The 20,223-nt window shown below is 40.3% G+C and overlaps 2 protein-coding genes across 2 annotated transcripts in view; one reads left to right on the top strand and one right to left on the bottom strand.

Moving 5' to 3' along the window:
- The window catches only part of LOC145987681 (uncharacterized), a 195,109-nt gene that overhangs the window by 99,012 nt on the left and 75,874 nt on the right, over positions 1-20,223 (bottom strand). The window lies entirely within an intron of this gene.
- The window catches only part of LOC145988236 (ionotropic receptor 21a-like), a 76,996-nt gene continuing 57,490 nt past the window's right edge, over positions 718-20,223 (top strand). Inside the window, exon 1 of the mRNA XM_083123084.1 lies at positions 718-767. The gene's annotated coding sequence lies outside the window, so the exon portion shown is untranslated. The remainder of the gene's footprint in view (positions 768-20,223) is intronic.

The following is a 20,223-nucleotide window of genomic DNA, read 5'->3' as shown; positions in this document are numbered from 1 at the left end:
ATCGTAAGATAGGTTAAGCTATATCACGTAAGATCGTGATCGAGTGAGGTGTTGGCAGCTTATGCCTTACAAGAGCAAACCATTAAGTCGAGCTCCACCGAGCCCCACTCCGAGATCCACTTTCGGTTTCAGAACTGTCCATTTGGGTCTACTCTAAAGTAGGTCAAAGCATGTAGAGGCTCTCGTGTAGTTTAGCACGTAATAAAAAAAAGGATAGGTTAAGTTATATCACGTAAGATCGTGATATACCTACCAAGTGTGAGTGGGGTAAAAAAGGGAAATTTTACTAAAACATCGCTAAACGCTAAAACATCGACAAAAAATTGTCAAAATATGTCAAAAACTGATATTCGATTGATAAAAAAAAGAGGCTACAAATTCATACCTACCAAGTATGAGTGGGGAAAAAGGGAAATTTTACTAAAACATCGCTAAACGCAAAACCATCGACAAAAAATTGTCAAAATATGTCAAAAACTGATATTCGATTGGTAAAAAACAGAGGCTACAAATGCATACCTACAAAGTATTATTTTGAAACAACCCAATTACACTACTGACGCACATTTGCTATTCTTCAGCTGCTTCGTTGTCCATTCCGAACGACACGTAAGGGAGCATAGCGTGCGAGAAGCGGTAATGGCTTGGGTAAGGAATCAATTCCCACTCGTTCGGAGCCGATCTGTTGTGAAACGAGGTCCTCAGTTGCGTGGGGACACTTGTAGAGCAGTAATGCAGTGTGACTCGCAGTGGCTTTCGTTTGAATGGTAAGGATATAGTTTTCCCTTTCATACTCCATAAACATGGTAACGCTTGAAAACAGCGGCGGAATTTTCTCTGGTACCTACCTTTGAACTTCTAGCTGCCAATTTGATTTGATCTGATTTTTGTTATTTAGTTTTGTTTTTCTGCCACTTTTGTTTAATCGCGACGATGAGTAATGATATAAGCCGACCTCCATGGCGAAGTGGTTAGAAGATCATCACTCATCCTCATCTTCGCGATTAGACATAAGTGACAGAAGTGCGAAGTAAAATGAACCAAATCAATCGTCAATGGTATGTTTAAATTGATGAAGAACACCCATGCCCAGGCCAGGATTCGAACAGGGGAACCCTTGCATCGTAGAACTCTACGCTAACCACGACGCGGCTGAGATCGGCTCAATTTTCGGTAACTCATCATTTTTGTAAGTTGAAATTAGCGATGTCAATTTCCAGAGGGTCGACGGACCGGAACGACCCCCTTTCCCAATCCCGACGCACATGATGCACATCTGAGTTTTGTGAGTTTTTGTTTTAAGCCCACAAATAGGCTAATTGGGACTGGACCTACGGCTTAAGGATCCGAACCGCTATGTGCCTCCACAGGACATCAAACACGGGGCCCTTGATTACATAACGACGACGTTACCACTTCGCCATCGCGGAAGCTCCATGATGTACGTATAAGCAGTAACAATCAAATACTAGACAATTTTAGGTACGATGGAATTAACATGTAGTGACTGTTTTGCAGTGACACGAACTTGTGTACTGAAAGACTACAATAGGTAAAAATCAGGCTTACCTATAAGCAGTGCTAAAATTGAATAAAATACTTTGGGCAAGAAGGAGAGCATTAAAACTCTTTCTTTCCTCACAGTAAGTGGTTATACGAGGGTTGCTCAGAAAGTAATGCCCCACCATTTTTATTCTCGGAAACTACGTATTTACTCAAAGTGTACGAAAATCACTCACAGTAGAACTCAATGTTTCCATTACACATGTAATTTTTTTACACAATCTCCATCAAGGTCTACGGCCTTACACCGCGAAAAAATACAAGGACATGAATTACTTCCCTGTACCAGCTCTTGCCCTGTTCACGTAGCCATGTTCTCAATGCACGAATCACGCTGGCGTCATGTTTAAGCATCCTTCAATGGCCCAACCAGTTGAAAATGTGCCGTCGCCAGATGAGGACTATTGGGGAGGGGGTGGGAGCAGAGTCCAAGCAAATTTGGCGAACAACTCATGTGCTCAGGGTTTCGGAGCGGAGCGGATCAACGCTCCGGCTGTTGCCCACGCTCCGGAGCGAGGAACGAAATTTTAGAAAATGGTTCACTCCGCTCCGGAGCGGAGCGCTAACTTGACACGCTCCGCTCCGGATCGAAGCAGAGGAAGTTGGAAAATATCTCGCTCCGCTCCGGAGCGAGGAGCGATATTCTAAGAACTTGCCCACTCCGCTCCGGAGCGACTCCGGAGCGCTCCGAGGTTGGATAATACGAGTGTATACAGAAAACTAACGATCAAAGGTTCCGAGTACATTAGTAATTTTGTTTGTGGAATTTGTACGGCATTTGAACATCGCCCGTTATTGTTGTTATAAAATTGATTAGCACTAAAGCTAACGCCACGGAAACAGTCCAGTCAAGATCACGTCACTCACCTACAGTGTTGCCAATAAGCAAAGAATAATCCTTACACAATACACCAGGGAAGGCACAATCAACCGTATACGTACAACGCGCAATGTGTCAACTGTGAAGCGTAGAAGAAGTGTGGCAAACCTGGAGGGCCAGGGGTGTGGAGGAGGCAAGGGGAAGCTTCGATCTTCACTGGACTGTTTTCGTGAAGAGAGCGATATTATTATTATTATTATTATTATTATTATTATTATTATTATTATTATTATTACTACTACTACTACTACTACTATTTTCAGTATCACTTTTACTACTCTACTACTACTTCTGGGGACAATATATTTCAATAGCAGGTGTGCCACCTGTGGTTTTATAAGTTGAGAGAATGGAACCACTCTCTCATTTCCTGCCACCAGGGATCGCGACTGAAACTCATTTCGGTTCAACTTCTGGTTCGGGATAAGCTCTTCGGCATATCGTCCCGACGTTACAGTCCACGCCGCGGGAGAAGTGAGTTATTCCGGAATATTGGTTCGAGTAACACTGGCGAAACTACTGGAGAGAATCCATTCGACCTTCTGTTCTAAAGGCCAAGAGCGCGCAGAGGAAGGCGAAGCAACTTGTACGGAGGAAGATAAAAGGCAAAACACTCGCTGGTGCATGATTGCCATATCTAACTTTCTTTTACGCTAGTTATGTATGATACTTTGAATGTAGCGAAAGAGGAAAGTTTAAAGTAATTGGAAATTCATGTTGCTAATTTTAACTTTTCGATTTTTGAATGTATGAAGTTGAATATCGGAATCATGCTTATTAATATTACAGTAAACACGGCCAATTAGGAAACGTTTTCATTTGAAATACAGAGTTGTCATATCTAACTTTTTAAAATACCGACACTAGAAAGTTGAAAACCGGCTTAACCAAAAATGTAAGTTGCCACATTTGGTTTAATTTTATGAAGGTATAAAGTCGAAAATCGGAATGCTGTTTGTATACAGCCGAACAGGGGAATTTAAATACTATGAAATACAGGTTTGTCATATCGATTATTTTCCCCAATTTTAAAGGCAGGAAGTTAAAATAGGTATTTAATGGTTACATACGTATAGTACTGCAAAAATTACAAATTAGGGAACTTATAAAAGACAGAAATGCCTGGTTGCCATATCTTAACATTTCAAGTTTGTAAGCAGTAACCTGGAAATAGGCATGGTGGTTATAAGAAAATTGCAAAAAATTTGGAAAAACGACGAATGGAATGTTGCTATATTTAACTTTCTGAGTCCAGAAAGCCAGAAAACGTATAGTACTTATAAAATTAATATTTTTTTGTATTCAGTACGTTGTACACAGCAAACTGAAAGCAAGTTTTCAGTAATGAACAATGTGTAGTCAGTAGATAAGTCGAAACAAGATGTATAAACCTTAATAACCGTGATAAACATAAAATGTAATATTACCTACTTGGATAGAGGCATGTCCTGAATTTTATGGTTTCATTTTGAAAAACAGGACTGCGAGCAATACGTGCCTTCCTCACTGATTGCATTTGATTTGATTTTTGTTTCTTATTTTTGAATTTTGTCTAATCGCGACGATGATAATGAGAGAATTGATAAATGTGTACTGAAAAAAAAAGTAGCGCGCTGTGCTCCGATAACATAGTGGTAACAACGTCGGCTTGTAATGAAGGGGCACTGAGGTCGATGATACCAGGTGGAGGGACATAGTGGTTCGAATCCCACTTTAGGTAGGATTTAAACTGTAGGTCTATTCTCGATAGCGTATTGTTGAGTCTTAAATACACCAAAAGTCCATAACAAAAGACATTGTTTCAACATGTGTTGAATGTAAAATTGCAATGTATATTGTGATAAATTAATCCTTAAGCAAATATAAATTTGTAATTCTGTTTAACAATAGGAGACTTCACTTTCCTTTACATCTATTCACAAGAGCATAAAAATACAACTTGGAAATTCATTTCTAAATGAACAACCTCTTATTTATATCTTTTACGTATGTGTGTGTGTGTGTGGGGGGGGGGGGGGTGTTTTCTGAAATCTTGCAAAGTTCTAATAATGTATTAGCTTCATAAGTGTCTATTACATAACAGAAAGCATCATTGGGTATTCAATATCAGACGAATAACGAATTCCATGGGAATAATTCTGCGAGTTCGTGGATGTGAGTTCAGCTCTCAACGACAAATGGTGTTGGTTTGACCCGCGTTAATGTCATTGGTGTTTCCTTTGTGTTTGTGTCTCTATCACAGTACATTTCTTTTCCATAGTTTCGGTGTCCTATTTTTTTACAGACTTATCTAGGATTTGTTTAAAATTACGGATCATGAGAAATATACGATTAAAGGCAAGACAAAGGTAATAGTCCGGAAAAGACAAATTGAAACTTATACTTAGTTGAAAGGACAATTTGTCATTGTTGATTACAATTATAGAAATAACTTGATCGAAATACTTGGTTTTCTTTAACATACATTTTTCTTGTAATTCTTTTTGTACACCTTTCCATTCCTACTTGAACAGGTAGACTATAAATAAAAACTCGGCATGATTTTCTTCAATTCATTATTACAGTATAAATCTTCCATGGTTCTCGTGGCTTATGATGCATAGAATTAACAATTACGGATTTTTCTTTGTTGTTCTTGTATATTGATTTAACAAATCTAGTCACCTTATAATTCCATTAACCGAGACTGGTTGGAATGATTTCTCCAATGGGCATGGACGTCCGGAACGGAGGGGGGCCACGCCACCCGGAAATGAAAGTCAATCAAGAAGTACATATTTCACGCATATAATTTCATTTCAGTCACAGAAATATATGTTAATTATTGCAAGGGCGTTGCAGGAACATGATAACTTCAAACTGAAGATTTTTTTAAAGGGAGTAATATTATTTTGGGGAAATTCTGCCTCATTGCCATCGTCCTTCCCTCCCTTGGAAAAAATACCTTGCTTGTCCCTTCCTGGAAAAAAATCATGAAGACGTCCATGTATCAGCGGCGTTAAAAATTTCATTAAATGTCCATATATCACCGTTGACAAGCACACATAATATGCATATAATGATACAAGAGATCACAGCTTTTAAAGGCTTCTCTATATGACAGTGAAGAGAAGAACAACACGCGCAAGTAATACTTTTAAAAGATAACAATCTAGCCAGAATTGGTGTAGCATAGTTCTAATACAACTGGCAACACTGGATAAGTCGAACGCAACGTACAGCACAGCGAACGAAGTTCTCAACCCCGAAAGCACGCACAAACAAGCTATTTACCAGTTTCACCCTCCTCCCCTCTTGAAACGGGCACAAGACCAATGCGCTAGCCGATTTCACTGAGTCAGCTGCAAGAAACACGGAATACGGCACAAAACGAAGCTGTCTGTTGTATGGAGGAGGTGGGTCGGACAAATCCGCAAAGCAGAAAAACTGATTTCTTGAAATTATTCGTAACCCATTCAACACATAACATTCAAACTCTTATATCTAAGAGTCACAATACAAAATAGTACATCCGAATAAAAAAATACTATTTACGTAATTCATATTTCAACTTACATCAAATGAACAATTTACGCACTATAGCTCTCTCTCTCTCTCTCTCTCTCTCTCTCTCTCTCTCTCTCTCTTTTAAGCCAGAACAGCATTCTTGTATTGTTTTACCAATGTTTAATGTGCATGATTGATTTAGTTCATTTTACTTCTCCTCTTTGTCGCTTTTGGCTAATCGCAAAAATGGGAATGATCGATGTTATGATTAAATTGATGAACGATACACACATAGATTGTACACTCGTATCACTTAGTACTCCGGCAGTTTGTTTCTTTATACAGCATATTTGCAGAAGATACAATTCAACGTACAAGTGTATCAATGTGAGCTCTATGAAACAAACTTATTACTAACTTCGTTGACCCTGTACAAGGCCATACTGGGATTTGAACCACCCCACGGATCCCTGACGTCGTAGGGTGCTGTGCTGTAGAGCGACCACAAACAAAAAAGCTTCTGCAAAAAGTCCCCGCGCACCTCCCCCTTCACCCGTTCGACTAGGGCCATAAGGAAGCATGATCCACTCTGTCCCTCCCCTCCAAGCGGGGGCGATCATACAGACAAACAACTAGAGTACGTGGAAACTATAACCACTCCATCACGGAAGTCGGCTTTAATGTACTGCACATTCCCATTATTCATAGTTGCATTACAGCATTCGTGTAAAAAAACTCCTAACCGGATCGGAGCGTGCTGTCAAAAGCACCACGCTCCGGAGCGGAGTGCTCTTGTCTCACGCTCCGCTCCGGATCGGAGCGTGCGTCTAAAAAATCCGAACCACTCCGCTCCGGAGCGGAGTACTGCTGTATCACGCTCCGCTCCGGATCGGAGCGTGTGTCTCAGAAAGCCGAACCACTCCGCTCCGGAGCGAGGAGCGGAGTAGAAATGACGCTTCGAAGTCGCTCCGGAGCGCTCCTTTAGTACGCTCCGCAATCCGCTCCGAAACCCTGCTTGTGCTCGGTTTTGAGATTTCGAGGAACTCATCTTGCGCATACCCTCAGTGATGTGCGTCTACGCGTAAACAACGATAGTCTACATTCTACACATATACTATTTTATACACTTGACGACGTAATCTATGTAAACAACATGGCGAAAGGTGATAACTTAGGAAAGGGCGGTGTGGAATTAAAACAAAATTATACTGTGTATCAGTTGGTAATGTGTGAGAAAACCTTTCATACTCTTCCTTGCAAATTCGAACAATTTCTCACTTAGGAAAAAACCTAACATAGGAAATATTCTAGTTCTTTATGGGAAAAATGAATACTTTTGCCTCACGACTGCCATCTGTTGATTATTTTGCATACGATATATCTTCTTTCATAGTTGGTGGTAGAAGAGACGAGAAATTTTGTTGTAAATATGATTCTTGTCAGTTCGTTAGGAACCAATATAATTGAAAATGTTACTTTCCTTTCATGAAAGCCTTGAAAATTAATTTTAATGTACTTCAGATTGTCTACGTAGTCTATGTAAACTTCAACCCAATGTAATCTACACGTAGATTACGTGTAGGCAACGCATGTAGACGTAAACTTATAGTGTACGGCACATCACTGCACCCTACACCAAAGAGTCGATAATTACCATTTGCACTACCATTTCTGACTGACAGCTGTACGGCCAATTGCCGACTTGTGATGCGCACGAAAATGTCATCGACACGCTGCAACATGTTTGGGCTAGTGGTTGTGGCAGGATTCTCGGACCGCGGCCGATCATGCAGCTCAATTTTTCCACTTTCCGAAGCCTTAAGTCTCTGCACCTAGCATCCAACTATGCTCTTATTGACCGCAGAACTTCCATGCATAGCACACAACCGTGAATGTTTCCTACACTTTCTTTCTCAGCCACTAAGAATTAAATTACAGTTCATTGTTTGTAACGTGTGACACTTAAGACGCCATTTTTAACAGACCACTACCGCGGCGCTATCTGGCGGATTACCATTACCATGTACTTATACACATATGGGCATTAAACTTCAATGTTGCTACCCTTTCATTTGCACACTGTTCCCTTCATTCAGGAATGAGAAAAAAAATATGGGGCATTACTTTCTGAGCAACCCTCACATATACAACATTTCAAAAATCAATCAACAGTGTTCAAGACAATAACAATAAAACGTTATATATTTCAGGTATATTTGTAAATTGCCACACATCATTCGAAATACTGCTAGCTCCAGCAGTTCGCACTTAATATTTGAGGAATCCTAATTTTATTTGTGTCTCTTCTCAATTTTCTTGAAAACGCCATTCTATCCCCATCGTGACGATTAGCAAAAAGTGACACAAAGCGACGTAAAATATGAAAGAAACAAGTAGCACAAATATAGAAAGCATAGCTACAAAAGGTAGAATATAGTCGAATGACATACCTAACAAAAAATAGATAAATAATACAGATGAGTATTCTGCAAGGGAGGTAGGGGGGGGGGGTTGCATTCTTCATGAGGGAATATTGCTAAAATTTTCGTACAGAAAGAATATCTAATCAAACAAGGAAAATATCCACCAAAGATCTTTTGTTGCATATTTTACGATATGAATTTCGGTGGCTTTTAGCGGGAACGTTAAGAATGTATGGATACATACAGCTCACCGCTGAGGAGATGATCCTCAACGGAAGTGCAGTGACGTAGCGACAGACGACTCCACTATTTTGGTTGCGGGAGTGCACCCTTAGTGAGAAACATATGTGGGCTCGTTGTAACCGATGTAGCGATACAAGTCGTTTAGGGTTACCTGTTTTACCTGGACTAATCCACTTTCTCGGGTCCTAAACATGGTCCGGCTAGATTTTTAGGAAAATTTGGAAATCTTCTCTTTTCTGGGATAAAGACAACTGCTTAACTTCAAGATTAGTAACAAAATGTTATTTAATAATATTTGTTAATATTGTTTCAGTCTTCAATTTCAAAGTAAAGAAATACGACACACTCAGGTCCCAAGAAATTTTTCTTCCAACAAAGAAAAATTGTTGGACTTTTGCGTCTCTTCTGTTGTCGCCGCTCGTCGCGTAAGGTTTTGATTTCACAGCATTTGTCATATCTACCGCGGCTCATGGTGATCAGCAAGTTTCTAACAATAGGTAAGAATATGCGATACGCCGCCGCGGCTTTCTTTGATTTGAGTTCCACGACATCAGAATTCAGAAATAAAAAATAGTTTTTAACTGCTGTACTCTTAGTTGTTACATGGCAGTGGAGCAGTGAAGTTCTGTGTATCAGCGATCTGAACCATGCCGAAACGCAAATGTGATTTTAGTAACGACTTACAAAAACGGTTTCGTGACTTAGGCCTGGAAGAAACAACTCCAAGGCAGAATGTCTTGCAGAATGTCAATGTATGTTATTATTTTAAAGTAAGAGACAGAGTTTCACAACCGTATAATATTACGGGCATAGTGAATAAATATTAGGATATTCAGACATATGCCTATAATGGGGCCTATTATTAGTTATACGGAAACTGTGTGAAATTGTTTTACAGGGGTGTGTGATCTATAAGCTCACCAAAGCACCAGTAAGTACAAAACGTGTGTTCGAAGTGCTGCATCTTCGTCGAAAGTTGTTAACTTTTTGCAATCTAAAAATGCCATCTTTTTTTAAAGTTTGTCATCTCGTAACCCTAAAGTCGTTGCCGTATATTCTTTTTAAAATTCTTTGAAATACAGTCTAAATAATGCACAGGATAAGCAATACAAAAGTATTCTGATCACTGAATGAAAAGCAGCAAACTGTTGCTGCGGACAGACGCTCTGCGTGATTTACGCAAATCAACTCCCACGCTACCCCTAAAATATGCAAATGGACCGGTCCTTCCTTCACCCCCGCTCCCCGTCACCCCTCGTTTGGGGATCTTCTCGTGAGCGGTGAACATAGGATGAAAAATAAACAATGCTGAGAATATGTCTATATTATACCAGTCGCTTTGTAATCTATTTGCCTCTCCAATACCAATATTACGACAAGCTGATCATGAAAAACAAGTTGTACAATGAAAAATTCTCAAATACAAGTCCAATAACAGATTTTGTTGCTTCCGTATACAAGTTCAATTTCCATATTATTTTGTCAAGAACTGGAAGAAAAATTAGTTAAATACATGTTCTTTTAGCCCCAAACAAAGGCTCCGACTCCATGGGGCTTGGGGGGTTCGAGTCCCCACAATGTTAACGATGTGGGGGCAGAGCCCCCAAATAATTTTGCTTAAGAGGATCTAATGTATTTTTTTGCTTCTCTTGTAAAGTTTACTTTGAAGTGAACCACTTGAACTTAACTTTAAATACACATTGAAATGTTCTAGACCATCAACTTTGGGGGGGGGGGGGGGCTGAGACCGCTAAACCATCAACTTTGGGGGGCTATGACCAGAGACAGCAAAACACATGACTTATTACTATATACTAAGTATATAATTATGAGTATTGTTAACATTTTTACTAAAAAGAGTTTCAAAATAACGTGGTGATATGACAAATGTACCAGTATGTTGTTTAGTGAATTGTGAACAATTTGAGGTCGTAAACACGACTTTCAGGCAATAATGGGCCCGTTCCGAAAGTCGCACTAGTTTAACGAGTTAAACGAGTTATGGTAACTGGCTGTTCCATAAGTGCTTCCGTGCGTTTCGTGATTTTTATTATGCTGTCCCAAAAGTCACATTCCGTGCGTTTCGTGCAAGAACGAAATTCACCAAACGCGGGCCAGGAGGCTGGTTTGTTCGGTGAGAATCGTCTGCTCCCTTCAGACATCGCACGGGCTGATGGATTCAAACTGTACTAGTTCGGAAAATGTATTACAATTTTAACAGAGAGCGATATGAAGCAACATGCACAAGATGAGTAAGCCTTAACCGTTCTTAGAATGTGATGAAAATGAGTAACAGTGTCCGCAGTAGAGTTTATTTTTGCCATAAGGACATTCCTTCCGCTGACGCCATGCGGAAACTTTCTCTAAACAAAACGCTGCGCCTGCGCTTTCGCCTAGAGTGTCCCATAAGTCTGTAAAATAACTGGTTCCACCAGATTCACGAGCCCAGTTATTTTCGTTGAATGCGTTCGTTTCGTTAAGACTTTCGGAACGCACCCATTGATATGTACGATATTTAGTTATCCTCGAAATCTCTTCCCCTAGTCCAAAGAATAAGGGGAAAATAATTGTAAAGTATTTGAGTATATTTAAAATTTATTTATTTGAAAATAAGATTCTTAGGAAAATATTTGGACCTAAAAGGGATGAGGAGACAGGTGAGTGGAGAAGGTTACATAATTTAGAACTACATAATTTGTATTCATGTCCAGATATTATTAGAATAATTAAATCAAGAAGACTTAGGTGGGCAGGCCATGTGGCACGAATGGGAGAGGAAAGAGGAGTTTACAGGATTCTTGTTGGGAAACCAGATGGTAAGAGACCTGTAGGAAGGCCAAGACGAAGATGGAGGGACAACGTTGAGATGGACCTAAAGGAAATCGGTAGGGATGGAAAAGAGTATATAGATCTTGCTCAAGATAGGGACAGATGGAAGGCCTGTGTTGCTGCAGCCATGAACCTTCGGGTTTAAGAAGGCTAGAGAGTTAGTTAGTTAGTTAGTTAGTTAGTTGAGTATATTTAACACTGGCTTGCAGTAAAGTACGCAAAGAAAGCTTATGAAAAGTCTGTATTATTGCGAAAGCGGGAACGATTATGATCAAAGGCATTATTGTTAAAGCATGGCGTGCTATGTGTTTTTTTTTATTATTGCAAAAATAAATTTAAAAAGTAAAATATTGTAGCAAGAACAAAAAAGTAAAACTATTTTCCTGCGATTTGTGTTAACATTTATGTAAATAAAACTGTTAAATATTGTAAATGTTCGTTATTTTTATGGGTACGTCAACACTAAGGTTTTCTGCACCCGTCACATGTCCTTTCTTTACAGGTCTCTTGCGGACATTAAAACACCCCCAAGCCCTCGCCGGGACTCGAACCCAAGAACTCTGGATCAAAGCGAGTCTAGTCGACCACCCAACACGCTCGGCTACCAGGCCGGCATAAAACTGTTATGTTGGCCTCTTAATGTAAATACATACTTTTCAATAAAAATGTTATCTAAAAAATAAATGAACAGACACAAAAGACAAAAAGAGACTTTGAAACATTTCCTAAACGTTTTTCATGTTACATTTCATTTGCATGAGGAATATAATAGCTGCTTAAAAACTGCTATACGAAGACGTAATTTTTATTTTTAAAAAGGGAGTGAGCGAGTCATTCATACATTTATTTCAGTGATCAGAGCCCCCCCCCCCAATAATTTTGACAAGTCGGCGCCCCTGGCCACAAATATGCTTCTTGTATAACAATTAGACGCCTACAAAATGTTCTTGTAGTCTTTGATCAGTCGTGTGCCCAAGAGGGGTTGGTGGGTGTTATACACCTTACATTGGATCAGCATCTCTGAAAAGAAATAACTTCAAATGCTGTAAAATATGAAAAAAATATATTAGGGGATTCAAGGGGTGATCTTTCCACATAGTACACCCAATTGCCAACCTCATTTCCACTTACTACACCCTGGACTTAATTTTGCAAACTAACGAGGTTCTGGCGTCTGTGTTTTGTCAATATGTGTGCTGAGTGCCCCTTTACAGCCGAAAGTCAGAATGTTTTAATATTTTAGTAAACGAAATTACAGTTAATTTTTTTAAGGTAAGGGGCTAGATCCCATATGACATGACGGGTGCAAAATAGCCTTTAAGTGTTGACGCAGCCAAAAATTCAAATTTAAATTCAAATGACAAAATATATGACAGACTACCAAAAAATAAGTAAAACGCTCCCTTCCATTAAAAAAATTCTGGGGACGCCAATGTTCTTGATGTACCCTTTGCAGTAGCGAAGCGTAGTCTTACGAAGGAGGCAAGCAATGTTTCAGTACAACAAAACATGTAGTACAACGACATGCCGAGGGGAAAGATTCAAGGTTTATAGCCTCATTTACCCAGTCGCTGGATTTGTCAAAATATCGTAATAAAGTGACTGTACTAAAAATAAACCATATGATCCGCAAACGTCACATTTACTTTTTAAAAAAAATCCAGGTAACGTTATTCATATGATATTAAACGTTTTGCATATGCGAACTTTCCGCATACGACTAAAGGGAGACGGAATTTCTTACTTACTTATTAGTACCTTTATTTGTTCATTATTATTTAATATGGTCAAACGGTGACCAAACCGATTTAGATAAAAAAAAAATGGGAATCATTTGTTTATTTTACGCTGCATGATGTAATTTAGTATTTTTGGGCACCCTAAAAACCGCATTGGAGTAAATTAAACACTAAATAAAAAGTTAAACACAAACAATAAAAAATTCATTTCAAAGCAAAGAAACACATGCATAGACGATGTACTCACCACAATAAATTTCAAACTCTTGGTCCATTGGATGCCACCCTTAGTGACGATATTCATACTCCATTCTTCTTTTCTTCTCTAGAAAATGTTTAAGCACACAATCGTAAAATTTAGTTTCATCCATTTTGAGTTCCTTTAATAGTTCCTTCTCAATGGATATGATATATATGGAATTTAGAACAGTGATAATAACTTCTCTTAGTTATTTTATGACACAATTATTATTATATTTGCGATCTTGTTTACGTGTTCATGAAGATAAATATTCGTTACCAGTTTTTGCTGGCAACGTACCCATAGATGAATCCTTCTGCTTTCGGTTGAACTCGGCTCTTTTCGGGAATCACGCAAGCTCGGAAAGCACAGCTTTTTGTAGAAGCTTTGTGGACGGGTTCCACCAGAATTTCACGCTTCGCCATTTGACTCCTTCGGAGGCCTTATTTTCCCGCAGAACGGCTGCAAGCATTGAGGCTGGTGCTTGCTACAGAGCTGCTGGGGGAGTTTGCGGCCGCATTTTTTCGCGAAATCGAGTGCGATGGAAACTAAATACGGTTAGAACATTAAGTACATTAAATGATATTCGAATTATGCAAGCAGTGCTTGCATTGCTTGTACTATATCTTCGCCTCTGACCCTTTGGTACAGTCCCCACTTGGAGATCTGAATGGGAGGTTATTCAGTGGCGACTCGTGGCTTTTTCGGAGTGTAGGAAGAAGTTATTGTAAACCGAGGAAGGTTTGAAAAATGGGTTCAATTACATTGACACGTTTTGCTTGTACTACTGATTGCATTTAGAATGTTAGCTGCAGGCCCACGCTCAAGGTGTGGCAAGGGGCCCTTGCTCCTCACTTTGAACTAAACTACGAAATATTCAAATGTGAACCTACTAGATATAAAAATCGACGAAAATAACATTGACGATATTTCAGATTTTGCAAGAATTTATATTTTCTTCCCCCTCCCTGTCGTGTGGATTGACGTGTTGTTGAAGTGTTGCTTAAACTTCGAAATTATGCTAAATGCTTGTAAATTGTGCTGGATTTATTATTAATTATTTACTTTTTTCGGATAATTGTAATTTTGCATCTGCTTTTCTAGAGTTTTGAACTTGCGTTACTTATTTTTAACAGTTATGTAATAGTGTAAATTCCCACCAAAATTGCTTAAAATGGTGGAACAAACGACATAGGTTCAACATCGAACTTAAAAGGGTTTGAGAAATATATATATAGCTATATATAATGTGTGTGTGTGTGTGGGGGGGGGGTGTTTGTGTGTGTGTGGGTGTGTGTGTGTGTGTGTGTGTTGGGAGGCATAGGGGAGAAGGAATTTTTTCTTGGGTGCTGTCACATTTAGTATATGCATAAAAAGTATTTTTTATCCATGGTGTTTTTTTTGTTTGTTTTTTTTGGTATGTTTGTTTGTTTGCTGGAGTGGAGATGAGAGACACTGGTCGATTGTCGATTAGACGATCGCCTTCCCTGACCCCGCCAGCCACCTCTAGCGTCCGCATGGATTGCTTCCCTGTGTCTCATGTGTCTGAATTCCATAGAAATTTGTAAGTAAATTATTTTTGGTGAATTGTAAATATTTTGCATGATAATTTAGGTACCGTACCAGAAACATCTTTCACACACACACACTAACAGACACACACCTATATATATATATATATATATATATATATATATATATATATATATATATATATATCGGCAATGCTGAGGTACCCGAAGAGACACCTTGTAAAATACAGATTCATCTCTAATTTCTGAGCGAGTTCGGTGATGCAGAAAGAATAATTGAATTTACGAACAAAATTATTCCAATATTTCTTATGTTGACCTTCAAGTTTAATTTTGCATTCAAATGGAAATGTGGTACAAATATCCGGAACACCTTATATATGAAGGTTATTGAATTTCAGTAATCAATGTGTATGTTATTCGAGGTTGTGCAATATAATATTCCACATGACAAGACAATTTACTCGTATTTTAATACACGCGACGAACATATATTTCCGGGGAACAGATTAAAAATTTAAGACATACATGTGTATTCGTGTAAAGTATTCGTCCGTATTATTGGTAATCAAAACTGCGCGTGACTAAACAAACATCGAATCAATAAAGTGTTTTCAAAACAAAAAGATTGTATGTCATTTAGGCATAAGAATCTTGGAGTGTACATTAATGTTTTTCCGTTATATATTACAATGTAAGTGTTGATAGTAAGTATTTCTTAATAGTAATTAACGTTTCGATTGCATTGTAACTACAGTCACGGACGTTCCTGAATTGTAAGAAAGGAATTGGAAATCAATGGGATCATTACAACCCAGAACTATCCGTGACTCTATATCTGGAGCAACGGAACGAAAAAACAAATCTGCGAAAGTAGTGACTTGAGAAGGCTCGACAGTGAAAGGGGAAGTGAGTGCATGGAGTGGAAAACGCGGCTACTGCACAGATTTCCGAGACAGGGTGTAGTATGATTTGACAATAAAACTAAAACTTAGGGCATATACAAAGTGATCCAAAAAGGCCGCTTCTTTTCAATTGGTGAGCATAACTTTATTTAGGCGAATAATTGCAAGCTACAAGGACAGAAGTGTTGCACAGACATGGGAGTTTGATACAATATATGTCAATCAGGTTGTGAATGTCACATCACATCACGTCTCACTTAAGTTTTGAATATAACATCACTCAGGTGAGCACCACCGTTGTTGGAGCACTCATGAAGCCGAGCCACGAAGCTACGCCGCAATGTATTCTCCAGCATAGCAACCGGAATAGCAGCGATTTCACGGCGGATGTTCGCCTTCAGTTCCTGGATCGTTCCTGGGCGGGTTTCGTAGACCCGGGACTTCAGGTATCCCCACAAGAAAAAATCAGCTGCCGTCAGATCCGGCGAACGTGCCGGCCAAGCCACGTCGCCATATCGGGAGATGAGGTGGCCGGGAAAAAGGTCGCACAATTTGGCAATGGACACACGGGCTGTGTGTGCCGTTGCACCGTCCTGTTGGAACCATGTGATCAGAGGAAGGCGTTGGAGTGCCGGCACGAGAAAGTCTTGGAGCATGGTCACACAACGCTCTGAATTGACAGTACACGTGGCACCAGTGGCATCGCGCAAGAAGTATGGTCCGATGATTCCTGATGTACTGATCCCACACCACACAGTGAACTTGGGACTGTGCAACTCACGCTGATGCAATCGCCGCGGGTTTTCTGTACCCCAGAAACGGCAATTCTGTTTGTTGACCGACCCCGATAGCAAAAAGTGTGCCTCGTCAGACATCAGAAGGTTGTCGACAATGCGTGCATCTTGTGCCCACATGTCGATAAACGTGTCACAAAACTGAACACGTACCACTTTGTCGGCTGCGGTCATTGCTTGCACTACTTGCACCTTGTACGCTCGTGTATGTAAATCCAAGTGTAAAATGCGATGTAAACTGCCATACGTCATATGCAATGCTAGCGATCTGCGGCGCACTGATCTTCGTGGACTTCTTTGCATGTCATCCCGCACACGGTTGATGTGTTAATGTGTCCTTACAGCTCGGGGTCGTCCAGGAGACGACCTGTGTCGTACTGAACCCTCCTCGTGCCATTTCGCTACCCAGCGCCGTATGGTGTGTTTGTCCGGTGCGTCTCTACGCTGGCCTAGTCGGCGGAAAGCTCGTTGGGTTGCAACAATGGACTTGCTTTTTATAAACAGCTCTACCGCGCGAACACGGTCTTGTACATTCCACTTCTCCATCGCAACTATAACTTGACAAGTTTAAAAACAAGACGCTGCAATCCATTGTTTGCGCACCTCGCATCACATTTCCCCACCCCATTGTCTGCGGCGACGTTCGTTCGCAGTGTTGCAAACCTGGAAGGAGAGGAAGCGTCTGAGAATTTTCAACGAAATTTGAATGTGAAAGGCATGAATTAGTATCCCCTAACCTACGCTACCTATTGATTACGCTAAATTCTAATACATTTTGATATTTTCCCTTTAAACCTTAAATGAATTAAGTTATATTAGGGATATTTCTTACCAGCATAAGAAATGTATGAAATAAAACGATAGAAAAATGAAAAATATATAAACGATAGAACTGAGCTCACCTTCTAAAGGTTTTTCAGTTCTCCTTCTTCAGTTTCACCCTTCCACTCATCCGAGTGTGTGTCTACCGATGAATCTGTGTCCGTGTCTGAATCGGCTTCACCAAGTCTCATTATCAGTTCATCTACACGCTCCTCCATAAGTCCATCTCTTTCAAAGTAAGAATCTTCCATTTTTTTCACGTGTTCACAACATTTAATCCATTTCTGTACAGAATATTCACTAAATAATTTTCCCAGCAATTCTCTCTTTGCGTCCAGTGAATCCGAAATGAATTCCCTTGCCTTACCCTTGATTTCCCCCCCACACAAGTTCAATGGGATTTAAGTCTGCGTGGTAAGGCTGAAGTCGTATTATGGTGTGCCCCGCGTTTCTAAATTTCGTGTCAATCGCATACTGTTTCACATAAGGTACACTTTGAATTTTTAAGTACAATTTCCTTTCGTTTATTGTTCACAATGCTTTCACTCTATTCTCCGCATTGATTTCAGTTTCGTTTGCAGGTTTGTCTGTCGCTGAGAGACACTGTACCATGAAAATCGTCATATTTGTTTTAGCTTCATTTTGCTGAGTTGGCACCACTGGTACTCTCAACACCAGACCAGTGAGTAGAAGAGTGGTGGGGAGGATGACGTAATAAGAAGTGCTCCGCAGCGATCTGCGCATATCGGGACTTAACTTGTCAGGCTATAGTGATGGGTCGTTCGTGAACGAGTCGTTCAAAAGTAACGACTCTCTCTTGTGAGCGGTGAACGACTCGTTCACCAGAATTGAACGACACGTTCAAAGAGTCGTATGTGTGCCACGACTCCTCCGCCCGCCAAGCAACTATTATTCCCTCTCCTTTCCACGAATTTTGCGTGGAAGGCGCATGCGCAAGTGTATACTCGCCTGGCGGCCGGAATTTTTGAAAGAAAGCAAGTCGATTCTGCGGGCAGCAAATGGGGACTGGAGAGGAGAGGGAGGGGGGTCCTCTCTGTTCCTTTTCCCTACCCCTAGTTGAGTGAAGCTGGCTGAAACGTGCCGTGTACGATGAGAGAGGAAGGAGTCGACTCGCGAGCTCGCGACTCGGGAGAGTTGTTTGCAGAGAGAGAGTGCGCAACCCCAGGCCATGACGGGCAACGAAGAACAGCCAACAAATTTGTCCTGTAGTTTCAAATTCGGCCAAACCATTGCGTTTCTTCGCCGGAAGTCAAGCCCCTGGAAGCCTATACCCAGTTATGATGTCCAGACAAAATTAGCGCTACAATTACAAGAAATTAAATGTTAGTAAAAAAATATTAGGGGAGTCTTGTGAAAATTTTGGGAAGGTGTTAGGCAGAGACCTCTTGATTACAATATTCCAATTAGCCTATTTTGAGTTGTTATTGTTTAAGTCCACTTTTTGTGCAGATAGGATTAGTCGGGACTGGACCTACAGTTTAGAGTGGGATCCGAACCTCCACTTTGTATTGAACACGGTACCCCTTGATTACCGGCGACGTTATCACCACGCAATCGGGAAGACCCGATTAGCCCATTGGAGCATAAAAGTGGACTTATAACAATTTTTGCCACGCAAACCATTTTAATAAAGTACATGACAGCGTTAACCACTATGCTATTAGGGTGAATCAGAAAAAAATTGCTGAAGTGACACTCAATTCCGGGATTCCTCTTAGCGCACTGTTCTACCCACTCCTCCACAGAGGCGACTGAAATTGTGGGAAGTGAACCAGTTTCACAAGTAGCAGGTGTAGCGGGGCAATATGTAAATAACATGAAATTTGTTCGGAAGATTATTATTGATCTTAAGAAAATATGTATATTAACCCGGCATAGCTCATACAAATACAAACACAAGTATTAAATAACCTTCATGTATCTTATGGCCATAAGTAAATGTTTGTTGGGATCCCTTACCTTTTATTGTCACTTATGCGATGCACTTCCTCACACACACTGCTCCTACTTTAGATTGAAGGGGATGGCTGTGGTTCGTTGTTGAAGGGGATAAAAGAGGACTGTTCACGGCTTCAGGTCAGGCTGGCTGACGTTCCAGTCACATCGTGTGATCTGTTTCACGTATTGTTCAGTATCCACACGGAAGTAGTTCCACTTACACAAAATTAACAAAAAAATCACAGCTCTCCTTGCTGTGCTGTACTGTCAGCTGTCACAAATCACACTTCACCTACTTTGGTGGCTGATGCTCCGGCGACATTTTGTGATTAACACGCGGAAGTAGTTCAAATCACACGGGAACAAAACACCGCTCCTCCAGCTGCACGGTGCTGTCAGCTGCTCAACAATCGCACTTCAAAATACTTTGGTAACGTGTCTCCTTGCATCGCTGTATGCACATACGCCAAGTTTAGCCACACTTCCAAAATACACCTCCTCACTCCTCTCACCTCTATCCTTCTTGTCCTCTTTCCCCAAAGACGCTCAAACTTCCCCTGTGTTCTTCCAATGTTGCCGGTTTTAGCCTTGTACAGTGGCTCTAACACACACACACACAAACACACAAATACCCAAAAGGAAGAAAAAACTAAGAAAAAAAAGAAAGGACACCCTAGCCAGTGTAACTTGCCTGAAGAGCCCGGTTCCCCCTCTCGCCATGCCACGCAAGGGACTGGGCGCGACTTTGAAGAAAAACTGGTAAACTAACTGATAAAAGACAAACGAAAAGCCAAAATATATAATAAT

Source organism: Lepisma saccharinum, chromosome 5 (assembly GCF_977018435.1).
Source record: "Lepisma saccharinum chromosome 5, izLepSacc3.1, whole genome shotgun sequence".
Taxonomy (NCBI): Eukaryota; Metazoa; Arthropoda; class Insecta; order Zygentoma; family Lepismatidae; genus Lepisma; species Lepisma saccharinum.
Note: the sequence above shows the minus strand (reverse complement) of the source record. Positions and strands in the feature narration are given on the sequence as shown.